The following is a 19,956-nucleotide window of genomic DNA, read 5'->3' as shown; positions in this document are numbered from 1 at the left end:
CCCCCTCTTAGAATTTTTCCCAACAACAACAACATCATCATAATATGAAACTATGAGCAGCATCAGGTATAACATCGACATGCAAATGAGCATCAATACATCATTCCTCCATATATCGACATCATATGAGGCAACCACATACACAATGCCCCGATGACCACATAGTAGCAACTACCATAACATCTCATCACATGAGGCCAAGAACCCCACCATCATAGTGTAGTATGAGGCATAGCATGAGCACCTCCAATAAAATCATAATGCCAATAATCTATGGATGAAGTAATCAGAGAAAATAATGCTCCCCCTGAACACATGTTATCTTCAAGCTATAGAGATACCAATTGTTTGGCTGAAAAGACCGCTTCCACCACAAACAATGCTTCATTTGACAAATAGAAGCACCATATAGACTCAAACTCCACATGAGCATGACTCAAGTGACATATACATGATAAATGCATGGTTGTAGAATTGATACAAGACCTCATACATGCTCTCATACGACCATAGCATGACCTCATGACTCATGGCTAGATGACCCAAAAGATAGTACAACATAAGTACATGGCTCCATAAGCTTTTACATGAATACATCAATGAAATACATAGTTGTTATGATCATCTCCTATGGACCAATGAATCAAATACATAATACTTCATGGAAATTACATCATCATTAGCCCATACATATGGATGCAATATGAATCCATATGACTCCTCCATATCATGCCTATCACCATGATGACTCAACATACTATTGACTAGACTCAATACCAATCATAGTGATAAGAAAATAGCAAATACATTGTTGTAGTAAGCATCTTACAACAGCTCATACATGGTTTTTCCATGTCACAAGTCATCTCAAAACATCCTAGAGTCATGATTAGAATCTATGCATAGCTACACATCTTTTCAACCAACTGTTAGTGGAAAAAAAAAAAATATACATGGCTGAAAAATGTGCTCTTATTTCTACTCATGAAATACATATAAAGATGGTATAAACACATGAGCGGAAAGGAATGTAAAAAGAAAGATAAATCATGAATGTCAATACCATGCAGAGCTCCCTCAATGCTCAACATACCTCCAATAAGACAAATTGATCTTGTGGACCTTAAAGGCATGAGTCTCAAATGAACTCATCATATGCTACTCCAACAATCATCACACTCCCCCTAATGTTATGCACCTCTCATGATCTACAGTCCTCTATAAGTATGAATGAATAATCATGGACTGCATGAGGGAATTTTTTTCACTAAATGAATATTTGATACTCCTTCTTCTTCCACATGGTCTTGGGATGCTTCCTTTCTTCCTTGATCTACTTCTTCTCTTCCTTCATAATTTTCTTCCTTTCTCGCTTCACTAATTTTGAGCTAGATCCTCTTTGTTTTTTCTTCTTTTGATGAGTTTTTCTAGAGTAACAAGGCGAGAAAAAATCTCTTTCCATATGACCAAATCTATGGCATATATAACACTCCATATGGCTAAGAGGATCAAATCTCCTACTACTCATGCCAGATCTAAATCGTGCATGAAATGTGTCTCTCCTTCAATAATCAGACCTGCAGTCTATTGCCTTATGGTCAAACAAGTGACATGAGTTACAATAACCATAATCACAAGTATATCCTTTGGCCATTCCTGGTGGATGCTAGAATTGTTGGAATCTCTGCTGATATGGTCTATATGTTATGCTCCAACAATTTGATGCAGCATGCCTAAACTTGCGACAACGATAGCATTGTATCTCATGCATCAAAGGAATGAAATGACTTTGCTTCCTTTTAAATCTAATGGAGGAGCCATGAACATCTCTAGGAGCAAAGGATATTCCGAATGTAGATGCTCCTTGAGATTTTGTTCTCTACTAGTAGTTTTGTTGCTTGATTGGATGCTGGTTTTTCTTTCTTTTCTCCTGCTGGTTCTTTTGTTTCCTTACTAGTTGCTAGATTTTCTTATTTTTTCCTTGGATAACACTTTTTTTGTTGGCATTGTTTGCTACAAGTTTCTTCGGTTCTTCTTTGGTGTATTTTCCTGCATGCAAACTGGTTTCACCCTTTTGAAATCCAACACCAGATTTATCCAATGGTGATCTTTACATCTTAAGAAAATTACCCAAGGCTACAATACTCTTCTCCATCTTCCACAACTTTCTCAAGGAAACCACTTAAACTTGTAATTTCTCACTTTCATTTACCTTTTCTTAGTATTGTTTCCGCTTACTTTCTTCAACTTTTTCAGATTCTGCTAATTCAAAATTTTAAGCTCACAATTTCTTCCTTAAGCTTGACCTCCTTATCATCACATATCTGCAATAGTTTTTCTAGTTCCTTACATGCAACTATTAGTCTTGAAATATGAGCTCTAAGAACCTTAACATTATTCTCATATTCACTAGGCAATGCAGCATGATCAAAATCTGAACCCTCAAAATTGTAACTCAAAAGAAAATCATTAACAGTTATACCTTTTGATTCATTTTGTTGTAATACCTTTGGTCCTTGACCTTTTTATTTCTGCACGTGATTTACTAAATCGCTTGCACTAGGAAGATAAGACTCTTGTGGTTGATATTCCTTATTTTACTGCCCATTCCTTTTATGAAATTGTGTCCTCTTGATTTTTCCCATTCTGATTTTTTTTTCAAATTTTGCCAACAAACCCCAGACCTACTCTCCAACGATCAAGATGCAACCAAGAGCCCTGCTCTGATACCAATTGTTGGAAACCTTTGAGCACTACTAAGAGGGGGGAGGGTGAATAAATAGTGTGATCTATATAATATTTTTTCCTTTTATTAACTTCACTTACTAAATCACACATACATGCACCAACAAGTCATTAGATAATCCATGCATATAAGATATTAGCAAATAAACCATAAACCATTTGAGCAACATAAACAATAATCAACACATCAAAAGCACATGCACACAAGAAACATAAGATTTCTGATGGAAAACCTTCCGAGAGAAAAATCTCCCTTACTGTTGTTGCTCTATTCTGAATGTCTATTATGTCAAGCAATTGATATTTTACATAGTGTGTTGACTCCCATTAGTATGGAGACTCGACCTCATATAGAAATTCCAACATTGATCAGCTAGGAGACTTGATACTAATAATCATCTTATAATACTCGGTTCTCTATGGATCTCTACAGACTACCATTTGCTGAAGGCCACCACGATCAATCGATCCTCGCCCAATTACCATTAGACTATCCAACCACCATTCGATTGAGAAACTTCTTCCTTTCGCTGAAGCTTCGACGTCACTACTCCACCTCCATGAAGTCACTGCTCCTCACCACCATGTGAATCTTCTTTCATCTATTTTCAAACGGATCCCAAGAAACTATGCTCAACCATAAATTAGCTCTGCATACATGCTCTTAGCAGCAAGATCTCATCATAAAATAAAAGAAAAATAAGTAAAATCATGGCCACATAAAAAAAGAATACAATCAGATCCTCACAAAAATAAGATGAAGCATAATACAAATAACATCATAATACACATGGTTATCTGTTACATGCAGTAACAGCTCCTACAAAATAAGTGTGAGAGGGTCACCAACATATACTCCAGCAACATACCAAACTCTCCAAACACTCTATACTATAGCATGATCAAATCCGATCTATTCTGCAACATGCTTCATATCTGGACATTATTCAGTCATAAACACTCATGGACTGAAACATCTAGTCTCTACTCAAGATCTGAAGCATAATCTCACTATTCTGCCTTCTCTCCACATATACACTCAACATTTAACTCCATCAATAGCCACAAAGTTGATGATGTAAGAAAATAAAAAAATGTAGGACAAAATTCAGCTTGGGGATAGGATCAAAGGTGAACAAACCCTCGGTCACACACTTGAAATTGTTTGAACTTTACAAGGGCTATAATTACTCCCATAGGCTTCCCTCCATGTGACTGAAGCATTCTAACCGCTGTCATGGGCCTCTATGCATTCGTCTAGGTATTAGGCTAAGTAAAAACACCATTTCTTTAGTCCATAACCTCTGCCACCTATTGTATCACCTTCCACTACATCTGTATAGCCTCAAGACCTCTGACATGGCCTATGAAACATATACATGTAGATCAAACATGCCTCCCAAGTGTCACTTCCAAGTTGACCTAGAGGGACCAATAAAAAAGGTTGGGAACTATGCCAACAAGTCATCCACTCTCTATCATACCTATGAACAAGATGCAACTCATCTGAAGTGACCTGCAAACCTCTATAGCACCTCTACAACATCATCATGAATTCATAACACTACAATAAATCATCTCCATGAATCATAAGCATGAAGACCTAGATGAAGACCTTATTGACAACTCAACTAGTGTGCCTGAACCATCTATATCATATGTAAATCTGATAATCACCTCTAACATCCTCCTCTACCTGTAGCAGTATCAAACATCCATGATGACATTTCCATCAATGCACATGCCAACACATGCCAACTCGTCCAAAACCATCATGCTACCATAAAGATCCATTAATGCCAACACATACCAACACACACCATGGTCAATCAATCTGCATCATCATGATGTTGACATAAGTGCATGAACTCTAGTGTTGACATCAATTCCAACACTACCATCTCACTTCCAATACATCAATTCCAACCAATAGGACCATCAAGTCAACATCCATCATACGTGCATATGACAAGTATGACCATGACCATGACCATGACCTTGTTGACATCAATTCCAACAAACAAAAATGAAACACCAGTAGATGACGAACCTCTTCCTACTACAAGCCAAAAGGTTGTAGGAGAAGGAAATAGTGAAGCATCAGAATAAGGAAATGAAAATACAGATACATTAGCGAATACTCCTTCAAGGTATGTTCATAAAACTCATCTTGAATCTCAAATTCTAGGTGAAAAGGAAGCAGGAATACAAAATAGAAGAACTCTTGTTGGAACTTCTAGAAACTTAGCCTTACTATCCACAATTTAACCTCAAAGTGTGAATCAAACAATTAAAGGTGAATTTTTGGTTAAGTAAATGCATGAAGAACTTGATCGAATAGAAAAGAACCATGTGTGGAAATTAGTACCAAGGTGTCATGATAAAAAAAGTTATTGGGACAAAATGGGTGTTCAAGAAAATTCCAAATGAAAACGAAGAAGTAATTTGAAACAAAGTAGGACTTGTCTGCAAAGGCTATGCTCAATAGGAAGGGATAGGTTTTGAAGAAACATTTGCACCTATAGCTAGACTTAAATTCATAACAATTTTTTTTGCATTTTCAACAGGGAAAATGTTAGGGGCTAATATTCGCAGGTGGGCTAATTTTCCATGCTTTTTCTAAAAAAGGTATTTGCCAATTTCTACTTTTTTCTAAACTGATTTGCCCAAATTTTATATTACACCATTATTTACCTTAAAAATCGCCAAAATATTATATCAACTAATATAAAATCATTGGAAATCTAAATAGTTCCACAAAAATATCACCAATTTTTTTATAATTTGCATTTTAGAGATTAGTAGATTCGTCGAGGTTTCTAAACTTTAGTATAAAATTCCATCCTTAAAATTTTCCCTAATTTTGAAGCGTTCATGACTTTAAAGTATATCAAATGGATGTTAAATATGAATTTTTAAATGGGGATCTAGAAGAAGATGTTTATATTGAACAACCATAAGGGTTCATTCTAGACAATGATAAAAAACCTGTTTGCAAACTTAAGAAGGCATTGTATGGGTTAAAACAAGCTCCTCATGCATGGTATTATCGTCTTGATATGTATCTTTAACAAAAAGGCTTCACGAAAGGGTCTGCAGATAGAAACCTATATATAAAGGTTGATGTAGACAAAATATTGATAGTTGTTTTTTATGTAGATGACACTATATTTGGAAGTAATGTAGAATATATGAGTCAAGAATTTTCTTCAGTTATGTAACAAGAATTTGAGATGTCTCTACTTGGTGAACTAACATACTTTCTTTGTCTTCAAGTTCAACAAAGAAAGAATGTTATATTTCCTTCTCAAACCAAGTATCCCAAATAGATTTTGAAGAAATATGGAAGGGAATACTGCAAGCTTGTATGCACATCAATATTAATAGGATGCAAATCTTAGTCAAAATGATGATTCTCCTTCAGTCAATCGACCATAATGCAAATCTATGATTGGCATATTACTCAACGTTACACGAAAAAGACCATATTTTGTGCATGTTGTTGGAATTGTTAGACGATTTCAAGCAAATCCTAAGCAAAATCATCTCCAAGTAGTTAAGATGATGTTCAAGTATCTACAAGGAACCCAATATTTTGGTCTATGGTATCCTAAAACCGTATATTTTGTGTTTCATGCTTACAGAGACGCAGATTGGGCAAGTAATATTGATGATCACAAGAGTACTAGTGGAGAATGAATTTTATTTGGGACCTTGCTTTGTTTCGTGGTTCAATAAGAAACAAAGCTCCATTGCTTTATATATTGATGAGGTAAAATATGTTGTTGCTACATCTTGTTTTACTCAATCTCTAAGGATGATCCAAACGTTGCAAGATATTCAAGTCACTTTTCTTCAACTAATACCTATTCTCTGTGACAATACTAGTGCCATAAGTCTATATAAGAATCTTGTCATGCACTTAGAAGCCAAGCACATCTCAATCAAATATCATTTTCTAATAGAACAGGTGCTTGACCAAAAGTTCAAACTAGAATATGCTCCTTCAAAAGAAAAAGTTGCAGATATATTTAAAATGTCTCCTCCACATGATTCCTTTGAATATCTCAAACATAAATTAGGAATGTTTCCTACTTCATCACTCTACTAATTATTCTGACAGGTATGTCAAGTTCAAAGGGATATGCGACTGTAATTAATTTCCAAGTTATACAAATGCATGTACATCTCTATGTTTGATACATAATGGCACAGAGTTAAGGGGAACCCCCTATATGAATTCATCATTTCTTGCTTGATTTTGTGGCATTTGTTTTCTACAATCTGTTGGTTCAGGGGGGAAAACTATTATCCCTTGTTGGAAATAGGGTTTCATAAGCATATCTTTGCTAATGAATGTATATTTCTACTATTACTACTGAATATTTATATGTTGTTGTTTTATCACTAATGCATGCATTCCAAATGATAAAGTTTATATATTGACATTCTTGATGAGGAGGATGTGTCTACTATGGTCAGTATCGATGATTGGTTGTTGCACGGGGGCTTCACTGGGGGAACAAACCATACCATGTGGGCTCATATTGGGGTATTTATATTGAGGAAAATATGGAATAATATATAGGGGGATATATAGGGGGTAAAGGGTTTTTATATTGGCAGGTATGAAAAATGGAGCTCAAAACTAACGATAAAATATAAAGGGGTATAAAAAATGTTAATGAAAAAATGGATACCTACAATATCTAGTGGAAGTAGGGGTTTTTTTAATTAGGAAGGTGTACTAGGATCATATTGGTAGGGGGTTAAATAATGTGATTTTTAGGGGTATTTTCCAATATGTAGTCAAATTAAGGGTATTGTTTAATATGCCATGAATGCACGTGATAGGTTAGAGGTTTATTGAGTGAATCGCAGTTGTTGATTGCTGAAGTTACTTGGTGATGCTTGGAAGAATTACATGCTTAGTACCATATTGATGATGCTTAAGAGATTAATGCTTCATTTCGCTATCATACTTATTGATGAGGAAGTTCATGTTGCTTCTATATTTCTGCTATCAATCATTCATGTTGTAGATTCCTATATAGTATATGGTGATTGCTCATGGCTATCATGATCCTACAACCTCATTGTTTAGGTCATGGTTTTAATTATATATGTCATATTTGTCCCCTAATTTAAAGGTCATGTAAAAGCCCTTGATGAAATCATTGTAATATTTACTCATGTCTTGGCTATTGAGTCATGTTATGTAATTTTGAGACATTGATGTAAAATTGGTACAAATATGTAAACCCACTGTGTTGGGTGATTGATTTAATCACAAGCCATTGGTCATAGGAGAGATAATTTTTGGTTGAGTCATAAAATATTTTACTTTATTGAATATCTTCAAAAGGTTTATTCTATGCTCAGGGGGAGCATGGTGATATGCAGTGTTCATATTCAACATATAAGGTCTACATTGATCCTCTCTACAAAGGGGTCATTCAACATTGGTCAACCATTTCCTTGATGTCAAAGGGGGAGAGAGTCTTGGTGTTTGTAGAAGAATGCTTGGTGAGAAGTCTTGGTATTTGCAGGAATCTACAGGTGATGATCAAACACCAAAGTGGTTTCCATCAATTCCAAAGGGGGTTATTGTTGGCATTATGGCTAATATGTTGTCCTTGATGGAAACCTACTTGATAAAGATGCCAACATTATGATAACTAGATTATTATATAGTTTGGTACATATATTATATGTGATATAGATAAAGGAATTTTAGTTCAGAGACAGATGGATGATAAAATTTTGAGAAAGTATATGTAGGTCCTGAGAAGCAACGTCACGTACATACACGGGTCCTGTGAATCAAAGTCGCATATAGAATCCGCACCATGGTAATTTTGATACCAAGGATTATTACCATGGTATTGGCCCATAGTAATTGGAGCGATAATAGTTATTTGATCCCTCCAAAGGATACTTACAACATAACCAAGGTATTTACTTGAGGTATTGGATGAGGAAAATAATATATAAAGAGTTGGAGATCAAGGTGTTGGGTGTGCAAGTAATGGGTTATATAAGTAATGATTTGGTACAAGAGTGCACTAGTGAAAATAGAGAAATCTCAAATCTAATAGATTTGAAAGTATAGTAAGGAATTTAATGAATATACTTTCTTGATTTGTTTTGGTTGTAAGCTAACCATGATAGGTATGTGATTATAATAATGCTCTAATGTGAATATGTCACGATGAATTATGCACAACATGTGACGTGGTTGCACCAAAGGTTTGACTCAGTAATTTCATGATTCATATGCAGATGTGCTTTGATCTAATCATGTACACACACATATCCATCTTTGTAGGTTCAACTATATATTTTACGAAATAATTTTTAGTATGTGCAGATCTGTACGCAAGTGTTGTAAATGGTAAGCGCGTACATACACAGATATGTGTTGTGGAAGTCATGTACACATTATAAGGCTTTTCATTATGGCTTGTCGATGGCATTTTATTAGTTATGTTTTGTTTGTTGTTTTTTGTCGATGATGTATTTACCTTAATGATCTATGACAGACACTGTTGATTGGGTTGAATATGGAATGTAATATTGATTATGATGCTATAGTTTGGTGATATATGATTAGTTCAGTGATCTATGATTGGTTCAATGATCTTTGTATGTTTCAATGGCTAACTAAATGTTGGAGTGATTCATAATGAAATAGTTAGTGATTTGGGATCTATATACAAGTGTTATGCATAGAAAGTGCGTATATGCGGAAGTCTTATTCAGTACAGTCACATACGTAATTTGATATTTTTTTCTCTGGTTAGGTTATGCATTCAATGATTTGATGCTTCATAATTTAAGTGGATTTGCAGTGTGATAGTGTCTCATATTCAATGCTTCAGTGTCTTTGGGTTCATAATTGATATGGGTCTAGTTTGAAAATTTGATGAAAAGTAGCCTACAGGTTGTGTGATGATTGTTTGATAGATGGATCCAGTCTAAAACATTCTGAAAAGTGGTCTGCAAGGAGATGAGGATTGCAGCCTTGAGAAAGGGGGTAGGATCTCCCTTCCGATAGGAGCCGGTAAAAGAGTTCAAGGGGTTGTATCTCCCTTCTAGTGAGTGTTGTAGAATGAGAGAAGGTTGTAACGCAGGTTGGTGCCTGCATACTGACAAGATTATGCATCACTACAAATGTAGTATTTTTCTTTATATCATAAGATAGAAGACAAAGACAACAATATCAATTGTTTTCTCCCACATTGGGTTTCCACTAAAATACCAGTGTTATATGTGTGTATTTCTCATTTGTTATGATTTATTTATGTTCTTTACTACATACTAAAAATTAATTAATATACTAATGCAATAATTAAAGATAATCATCTAATAGAATACATGGAAAAATAAGTAAAATGGATATATGTCGGTTTCCGTAGGTTGTTTTAGTAATAGTAGCTTACATAATTCAAAATATAAATTTTGAAAGTTTGAATTTAAAAACACTGATTCACCCCCCTCTCAGTATTTTCCCAACATGATTTCCATCCACAGCATGAATGTGTTCTTCCCATAATGTGAATGTGCCTTCTCCATAATGGGTTCTTAAGGAAACCCTGGTCACTTCTGGTTTTGTTTCTGCAATGTTTACGAGGGCCACTTGAATCTCAAACTTACCATTGATGCGTTAAAATATAAAGTATTAAAAAAATATTAACAAACTCAATTAAAGTAGTATTTTTAGGGCTATGAATCTCAAGCTTGTTTAACCCATTTGTTTATTTAAGGAGAAAAAGCGAGTCAAAATGATAGTTAATAATCATATTAAGGAGAAGGAAGCTGAGAATTATGGCCATAGAGGTAGTCATCCAACTGTTGGCTTAGTGGGTCAAGACCCATGTTTAGAGTTAATTGCGCCAAAAAAAACCCTACACTACTGGTCCTTTTGACATCAACCCGCGTAGCGTAGCTTGAAGTCTCACTCGAAGCAGTATGGGGGGGATGCTGGAACCAATTTTCCACATCCAGAGATCAATGTGATGTCATTTATCACCCTAGGTTTTCCTTTGCACATAACTATAAGCCCCTAAGGCTTGGTACCACAACTTCACTTAAATGGCCCTTAAACCTTTGTGAAGGTCTACGATAGGGTTTTGCAGAACCTTAATAGATAAAACATCCACATACGTGCACCATAAAACAACCCTAGATCTGAGTATGCATATATCTACTTAAGTATTTAATAAACACAACAGAATGTATTATAATCTTCATGTAAATACTCAACATGCATTGTGTACGGTTAGCAAGATTTATCGAACAGAGTCGCGCATCAATACATCAATATTTCATAAAGACATTTATTTGTATCACAACATATATCGTAAACATAAATAAAAAAATCAAACAGATAAACACATGAATTTCTCCAAAAATCTTCTTTATTGATATTCAATATGATGTTACAGACTCAAAATTGTCATGTGCACTAAGCTGCAAAGGTTCATGCACTCAGTTCCGGACTCTACTCTAGGTCTCCACACACTTAGCTGTGGAGCCTTTTCCCTTATATCTACCCACTGCTACTTTCCCCTTACCTCATACATAGACATAAGCATCCATCTCTATCTATCTTTCTCTATATCTCTTAGACTCTCTAAGACACACTTATTTATAGATTTTTACATACAATCCTATGGTCTGTAGACCATGGGTGGATCTCAAAACTGACTTGAGTTTACATAACCAACGGGTTAAAACCCTTTTTGACTTCTAACTATCTACATGCTCTGTATCCACAAATTGCAGAGGCTTTACCAAAATTTACATAAAAACTTGGGTTTTCAACCCAAAAACTGGCCCAGGGGACCCCATCCCAATAGGCCCCCAACACAAAGGTCCTGACTCACCCTAGAGTCACTCGGATGGCACAGTAATCTTGCTGCAAATATCCCCAAGCTCTACCTGCACAACTGCAACCTAAGTAGCGCTCTGTGTAGCCACCTACTTGACTTATTCGATGAGCTACTCTTTAGTTGGTCCCTTCACGACCATTTTGATCTTTTGTTGTGTTTTTTGTAAGCCCGTCAGCTTCTCCTAAATGTTGGTTGATACTTGGTAAGCTTCTTCTAACCAAGGTACCAACCTGGCTGTTAGAAAATTATATATTACGGAGCAATGGAACACATAAAATATTGCAGAAATATAAACACAGAAAACGCACAAAACAAGAGAGACACAGATATACGTGGTTCACCCAGTTTGGGCTACGTCCACCCGAACAGCCAGTCCTTCCTTTCTATTATCCAGCAAAATGAAGAGACACAACCTACAGCAAATCCGTTGTAATATCCTTTGTTTTCTCTCACAGTCTCACCTCTCTGTTTCTCGCTCACCGAATACACATCTATCACATAGCCTCAAATACAATACCCTCATACAAAGAGAGGGGTTTCCTTCTAGGGCAAAAAACCCTAAACTAAACATAAGTTCTACCGTCAGATCATCCGCCTAATGAACGGCCCAGATTGACTAGAAATTACTATACTTTTACAAGGCAATTTTACAGCTGTTTTTAACTTCGGGGGCGCTGCCCCAAAACCCCCCGCCAGGGGGGGGCTCCCAAAGGTCGCAGCCCCCCCCCTGGACCCCCCCTGCAGCGAACATTTTACGGGCGGCGTTGCCGCCCCCATTTCGAACTGGGGTCCTATGTGGCGATACCTTTGAATATAGAAGATAATCAGGCTCCACACCCAACAATCTCCCACTTGGAGACTGATTGTAGCAACTCCACCGCTGCTCCATTTGCTGGACAATGACTCCTCTTTGGACCTGGTTGTTTCTCATCTTCATCGTCATCCTTGAAGACCAACTGAAACTGAGCATATTCTCAGTTTCTCCCTGGTTACAACTTTTGTTAGCATATCTGCAGGATTCTGGCTAGTGTGTATCTTTTCCAGCTTCAACTCTCCATCTTCCAACACTGATCGTATGAAATGGTACTTGAGCTGTATGTGTTTAGTCCTGGAATGAAACGCTGATTTCTTTGCAAGATGAATGGCACTTTGACTATCACTGTATAACGTGCCCATATCATGCTCCTTACCCAATTCACCCATAAACCTTTGTAACCAAATCATTTCTTTACTAGCCTCTGTAGCAGCAACATACTCTGCTTCTGTTGTTGAAAGTGCAACAACACTTTGGATTTTTGAAACCCAACTGACAGTTGTTCCTCCAACAGTAAATACATATCCTGTAGTGCTCCTCCTATTATCTCTGTCACCTGCCATATCTGCATCAACATATCCTTGTAGGGAGATGTTTGAACCACCAAAGCATAATGCTTGATTTGTGGTACCTTTCAGATATCTGAGAATCCATTTCACTGCCATCCAATGTTCCTTTCCTGGATTGTTCATGTACCTACTTACAACTCCCACTGCATGTGCAATATCAGGCCTTGTGCAGACCATTGCATACATTAAGCTTCCAACTGCTGATGCATATGGAACTTTAGACATATAATCCATGTCTTCTTGGGTCTTTGGGCACATTTCCTTGCTAAGTTTGAAATGGCTAGCAAAAAGTGTACTAACTGGTTTTGCATTGTGCATGTTAAATCTTTTCAACACCTTTTGTATGTACTCATTCTGAGACAATGTTAATTTACGATTTTTCCTGTCTCTAGTTATTCTCATACCAAGGATTTGTTTCGCAGCTCCCAAATCCTTCATTGCAAATGAATTTGCCAATTTTCTTTTGAGCACATTTATTTCCTGCATGTTAGATCCTGCAACAAGCATGTCATCTACATACAATAACAATATAATATAGTTGCCATCATTTTGCTTTTTCAAATAAACACAATGATCAGAGTGACATCTAGTATAACCTTGTTCAGACATAAACTTGTCAAATTTTAGATACCACTGTCTTGGAGCCTGTTTTAAGCCATACAAGCTCTTCTTCAACCTGCACACTAGTTTCTCCTTCCCTTTCACCTCATTTCCTTGTGGCTGCTGCATATATATCTCTTCCTCCAAATCCCCATGGAGAAAGGTTGTCTTTACATCTAACTAATCAAGATGCAAATCTTCAGCTGCTACAAGACTTAAAATAGTTATGATTGAAGTCATTTTAACAACAGGAGAAAATATTTCATCAAAATCAATACCTTTCTTCTGTGCAAACCCCTTCACCACAATTCTAGCTTTATACCTCTGTTTTCCTCCATCTTCTTCCTTCAGCCTGTAAACCCATTTATTCTTCAATGTAGTTTTTCCTACAGGCAACCTGACTAAATCCCAAGTCTGGTTATGCATTAAGGAGTCCATCTCTTCTTCCATGGTTACCTCCCACTTCTTCCTGCTTTCAACCTGCATTGCTTCTTCATAACATTCGGGTTCACCGGAATCAGTCAGCAATAAATAATATAATGAAGGAGAGTATCGTTCAGGGGGTCTACTTATCCTGGTAGATCTTCTAACACCACTTTCAGGTGTTTCGGGTGCCTGTCATTGTTGTGGTGGTTGCTGTTGTTGTGGTTGTTGATTATTATTATTTTCAGGCACCTTTACTTTTTAAGTGATTTCATCAAAAACTGTGTATTCCTTGTTTTCTTTTTCCTGTTTCTTTTCCTGCAGCTGATTCTTATACAAGACCTTTTCATTGAATATTACATCTCTTCTCCTAATGATTTTGTGATTTTCGTAATCATATAAGCGATAACCAAAATCATTAACACCATATCCAATAAAGGTACATTTCTTTGACTTTGCCTCAAGCTTTGTTCTATTTTCTTTATCAATATGGACAAAGGTTTCACAACCAAAAGGTTTTAAAATAGAGTAGTTTACCTTTTTACCTGTCCATGCTTCCTCTGGAACACCACCATCCAAGGAACTTGAAGGCCCTCTGTTTATTAGATAAACAACAGTATCTACAGCATCTGCCCAAAACTGTAAAGGCAATCCTGCATGCAATCTCATGCACCTTGCACGCTCCATGATTGTTCTGTTCATCCTTTCTGACACACCATTTTCTTGTGGTGTTCTTGGAACTGTCTTCTCTCTGCGAATTCCATGCTCTGAACAGTACCTATCAAACTCTTTGCTGCAATATTCACCTCCATTTTCTGATCTAAGACACTTCAATTTCTTTCCTGTCTCAATCTCAACCAAAGCTTTCCATTTCTTGAAAGTATCAAATACATCAGATTTATTCTTAATACAATAAATCCAAGTTTTCTAGTTGCATCATCAATAAAAGTAACATAATAACGAGAGCCACCAAGAGATGATACCTGAGCAGGTCCCCATACATCTGTATGCACAAGCTCTAATTTTTCATTCTTCTTTTCTTTCCCAACTCTGAGAAATCTGACTCTCTTCTGCTTTCCATAAATGCAATTCTCACAGAAGTCCAAATCAACATTCTTCAAACCCGGCAACAAATTCCTTGAGTGAAGAATCTTCATCCTTTTCACTCACGTGTCCGAGCCTATGATGCCATAATGCTGCATCTGCTCCTTTGGAAGTTAAATCATTAACAGAGTTAGAAATACCATTGCATAAATACAATGTACCAACCTTTTCGCCTTTTGCTATTACCAGGGCTCCTTTGGTGACCTTCCAAGCTTTATCTGTGAAAGTTGTCACACAACCTTCACGCCTAACTGCCCTGTTGAAATCAGATTTTTCTTTAGATCTGGAACATGCCTTACCTCCTTTAATAGCCATTGGTTTCCATTCTGCTGTTTTACAAGAACCTTACCCATTCCAACGATTTTACAGGGTTTATCATCACCCAGACGAACTTGTCCAAATCTCCTTGAACATAGTCATGAAAGTATTTCTTATCAGGTGTGGCATGGAATGAAGCCCCTGAATCTACCACCAGGAATCAGTAATATTTTCAAAAGAAAGAATCAAAGCATCTTGTAACACCTCACCTGTCACATTTGCTTCATGATTGTTTTCTTGCTATGCATCTCCTTCTTTTCCCTTCCGAGATCTACAGTCTTTCTTTAGGTGTCCTTTCTTTCCACATTTCCAGCACACTATCCCCGATCTAGACTTGGATCTGCCTTTCCTTGATTTACTGCGATATCCTGAGCTCTTTCCTCTTTCCATTTTTCTTCCTCTAGACTCTGCACTCAAAGCATTTCCCGATGTCTCAACGGAGCTTTTCCGTCGCATTTCCTCGCTAAGGATAGCACCGACAACATCATCAAACTTTAAAGTACTAGATCCAGAAACGGAGTTACTAATGGCCATTACCAAACCATTCCAACTTTCTGGTAATGAGCACAAGAATAACAGAGCTCTAACTTCATCATCAAATTTTACCCCTACAGAACTTAACTGACTTGTAACTATATTAAAATCATTTAAATGGTTTTCAACAGATCCACCTTTCGACATATTCATATTAAATAACCGTATCATAAGAAATACCTTGTTTGAGGCCGAGGGTTTTTTATATAGTTTCGACAACGTCTGCATCAAACCCTCTGTCGTGGTTTCTTTCGAAATGTTGAAGGCGATTGACGCAGCAAGGCACAGCCGTATTGTTCCGAGTGCCTTTCTATCGAGAAGGTTCCATTCTTCGTCTTTCATACCCGTCAGCATCTTTGTTTTTCCGCCCAATGGTAGGTATAGATCTTTCTGATACAGATAATCTTCCATCTGCATCTTCCACAGCAAGAAGTTTTGGCTATTAAAATTTCTCAACCCTAAACTTACCATCTTCCGCCATTTCTCCCACTCGAACCAGGAACCCTTCTTTCATGCGAGTTTATTAGCCAAATAGGCCTTCGGCTCTGATACCAGTTGTTAGAAAATTATATATTACGGAGCAATGGAACACATAAAATATTGCAGAAATATAAACACAGAAAACGCACAAAACAAGAGAGACACAGATATACGTGGTTCACCCAGTTTGGGCTACGTCCACCCCGAACAGCCAGTCCTTCCTTTCTATTATCCAACAAAATGAAGAGACACAACCTACAGCAAATCCGTTGTAATATCCTCTGTTTTCTCTCACAGTCTCACCTCTCTGTTTCTCGCTCACCGAATACACGTCTATCACACAGCCTCAAATACAATACCCTCATACAAAGAGAGGGGTTGCCTTCTAGGGCAAAAAACCCTAAACTAAACATAAGTTCTACCGTTAGATCATCCGCCTAATGAACGGCCCAGATTGACTAGAAATTACTATACTTTTACAAGGCAATTTTACAGTTGTTTTTAACTTCGGGGGCGCTGCCCCCGAAACCCCCCGCTAGGGGGGGGCTCCCAAAGGTCGCAGCCCCCCCCCCTGGACCCCCCCTGCAGCGAACATTTTACGGGCGGCGTTGCCGCCCCCATTTCGAACTGGGGTCCTATGTGGCGATACCTTTGAATATAGAAGATAATCAGGCTCCACACCCAACACTGGCCTTAATTATTGCCTCCTTATTCTAAGTGGCTTCCACCTCTGCGAGGAGCTGCTTTCCCTCCTACAACTTGGCGAGGCGCTATGCTATAGCAATTGAGTGCATCATTGCCCTGACCTCGTCGTACTGCTTTTGGAGCTCATGGATCTCTATATTCAAGATTTGTAGTTTTGGGTCTTCTGCAGAGTTGTTACCAACTCCATCGCCTGTTCAAACAAGGCCATGCAATCAACGACTGCGCCATCTAAAGTGGTCATTCCTTCTTTTATAGTAGCTCTACGTTGCTCTCTAACTTCGAACGGAGTTGTGGGCTATAATTTAAGTTGTAGCTCTATGATCTTCATATTGATCTCGAATTGAACTCGCCTGACTTCCACCTTGGCCTCACGCACGTCTGCAGCTAATTTTAATATCTTAGCCTCTAGTTGTGCATCCTCTGGGATGTGCAACTCCAACACTATTTTGCACACCTCTACAACTGCGGCCTCTAGCCTAGATTTCTATGCATGGAAAGTATCCTTCTCCTTCAAAGCCTACATTTTTTTCGGTGAACATCTCTTCATTTTTCACCCTGTACTCGCTTATCAGGTTAAGAGCGCGCTACTCCCGAGCTTGCAGTTTCTTCGTTACCCCGGCCTGCATCACATGAAGAAATTCACTGGGGATAGCTACAATGTTCAGTGTGATGTCCTTAAGGGTACTTAGTATGACTCAGTCATCAACCGACTCCATGTGTAGGGACGTTTCTGGTAGAGCAACTATTCGAAGGTACAATTTCCTTACCAGTTTGGCAGCCTGACTTGTCCCCAGTGCCAGGCTCATTTGTATTGTGCTCGCTTGACCTGTGCCCACCTGTATCCTTCTAGTTTGGATCTGTAGTTCATGCAGATCTTTATGGACGCTCCCTAACATCTGCATATACTACTACTCGAATTGTTGCAGCAACTCAGTTGTAGTATCCCTAACTTTTTCACTGATCTCATCGAGATCGCCCTCGGTCAAGTTCATGAGATCCAACTGCGTTTTATCTTACTTTTGCTTCTTGTGCGAACCCTCCTGTTGTTGTTCCCTGCACTTCCTCAACCGAAATGGGGTTCTCTGCCCCTCATCTCCTCTGTCTCCATGTTCATATTATTGTTCTTCTCTGTCACAAGAAAAGGAGATTTATCGCTTCTCTGTGATTCACGTTGCTCTTGCTCAGCCTACTCCATGGCAGCGTGCTCTTGTTCAATCTGGGCCTTCTCAGCAACTTCCTTCTTCCACTGTGTAGCCAACTTTTGTGCAGCTTGTTTTGCTGCATCCTTCCACTTTTTCTTAGTCGAGTTTCTTGCACCCTTACTAGTTCCTGCATCCAAATCTGATGGGGTGTGCCATTCTACCAACCAACGCTTAATCACCTCCTGAATGTCATGGTCGGTGACTAGCTATGGTAAATTGTACCATTTCTGTTGCGGGTATTTGTGCACCTAAATGTAGATGCGATGGAAATCAACTTTAAATGTGACATATGCTGACAACTTCTCATACAAGGTTGGGGACAACCTTGGTCGCTAATTGATGGCCACGCAGAAACTCATTTTCATCAAGACCCAAAAGATATTTGTTTCTATGACCCATTCCAGGTCCTTCATGGCTCAGAGGTAGGCGAACTACATAGCTTCCAGTAATACTTCCTTCAACGAAGGAAACCGCCTGTCCTCCAATAGCTCCCATGCGACCAGCACGATGGAGAGCAGCAACCACACATAGTGGAAGTGATTTCTCTCATCTTGTAACTCATGGAAATTTACGAGGAATTCACTGCATAGGTACCTTGACCAGTTAAAGTGAATGTCCTTCGCGCATTTTCCATCTAACAATACCACAGGCACTGGAACCTCGTACGCACGACACTTCCTCATAACCTTTCCAGCCAGTATTTGGGTGGTAATATCCACCACGAGATCATTGATAGACATGATGGAATAGCCGTGCGGCTTTTTGACAAGCTCAAAATCCTTTTTCATTCTATCCACCAAATATTTTTCTCCTGCCTTTCTACAAACTCCTTGGCCAGATTCAAGCCTCCATGCGACAAGTTTGTGATCCTATAGATGAGGATGCTCATGATGGTTATAGGAGCTCCTAGCCATAGGCACCCATCATGCACGAGAGTAAGTAATTTCCGCACACAGGTGGTATTAATCATAGTGCGGTGATAGTTGGGCACCCACAATAGGTTCAACAACCCGGAATTACTCCGTGGATCCATTCCACCATCTCTAACTCGGTGACACCTGAATCCGGGTAGTAAACATGCTTCATGTAATTTGTTGTCAGAAGGTGAGGGAACTGTTCGTGGTTCTCCAGGTCCCAGTATTCCATTTTCAGTAGGGGGATCTGTGTCAGGCACTGACCTTCAAAGGGGACCTGCTCCAGCAGCAGGGGCATAGACATGACAAATTTGTTAGAATCTGGGTCATTGGTGACCTTTGTATTCACCTTACGCAGATGGATGTAATAAGGTAACTTGGTAAAGGGCTTCACTCACTCAACATCTATGTCCTTGGTGCCTTGTCCCTCCTTAGCCTCCAAATTGACAACCCTCTCGGGATGCTTGTCCTTCTTCTACTTTTGAGTGGAAAAATGTTTTCTAGGTGACTCACACACTAGGACCGACTTCTTCTGCTTATCATTCTTTGGCACAGGCCCTAGAACTTCCAAACTCACAACCTTTGAAGTGGCTCCTTTCGACATAACATCTCCCCAAGTGCTCATAGTATGAGCAGGGTTTTTCCTAACATGGT

This window comes from Pinus tabuliformis, chromosome 8, assembly GCF_031772625.1.
Source record: "Pinus tabuliformis cultivar Carrire ecotype Pingquan chromosome 8, CPIR1, whole genome shotgun sequence".
NCBI classification, from domain to species: domain Eukaryota; kingdom Viridiplantae; phylum Streptophyta; class Pinopsida; order Pinales; family Pinaceae; genus Pinus; species Pinus tabuliformis.
The sequence above is the reverse complement of the archived record's forward strand: the minus strand, read 5'-3'. Positions refer to the sequence as shown.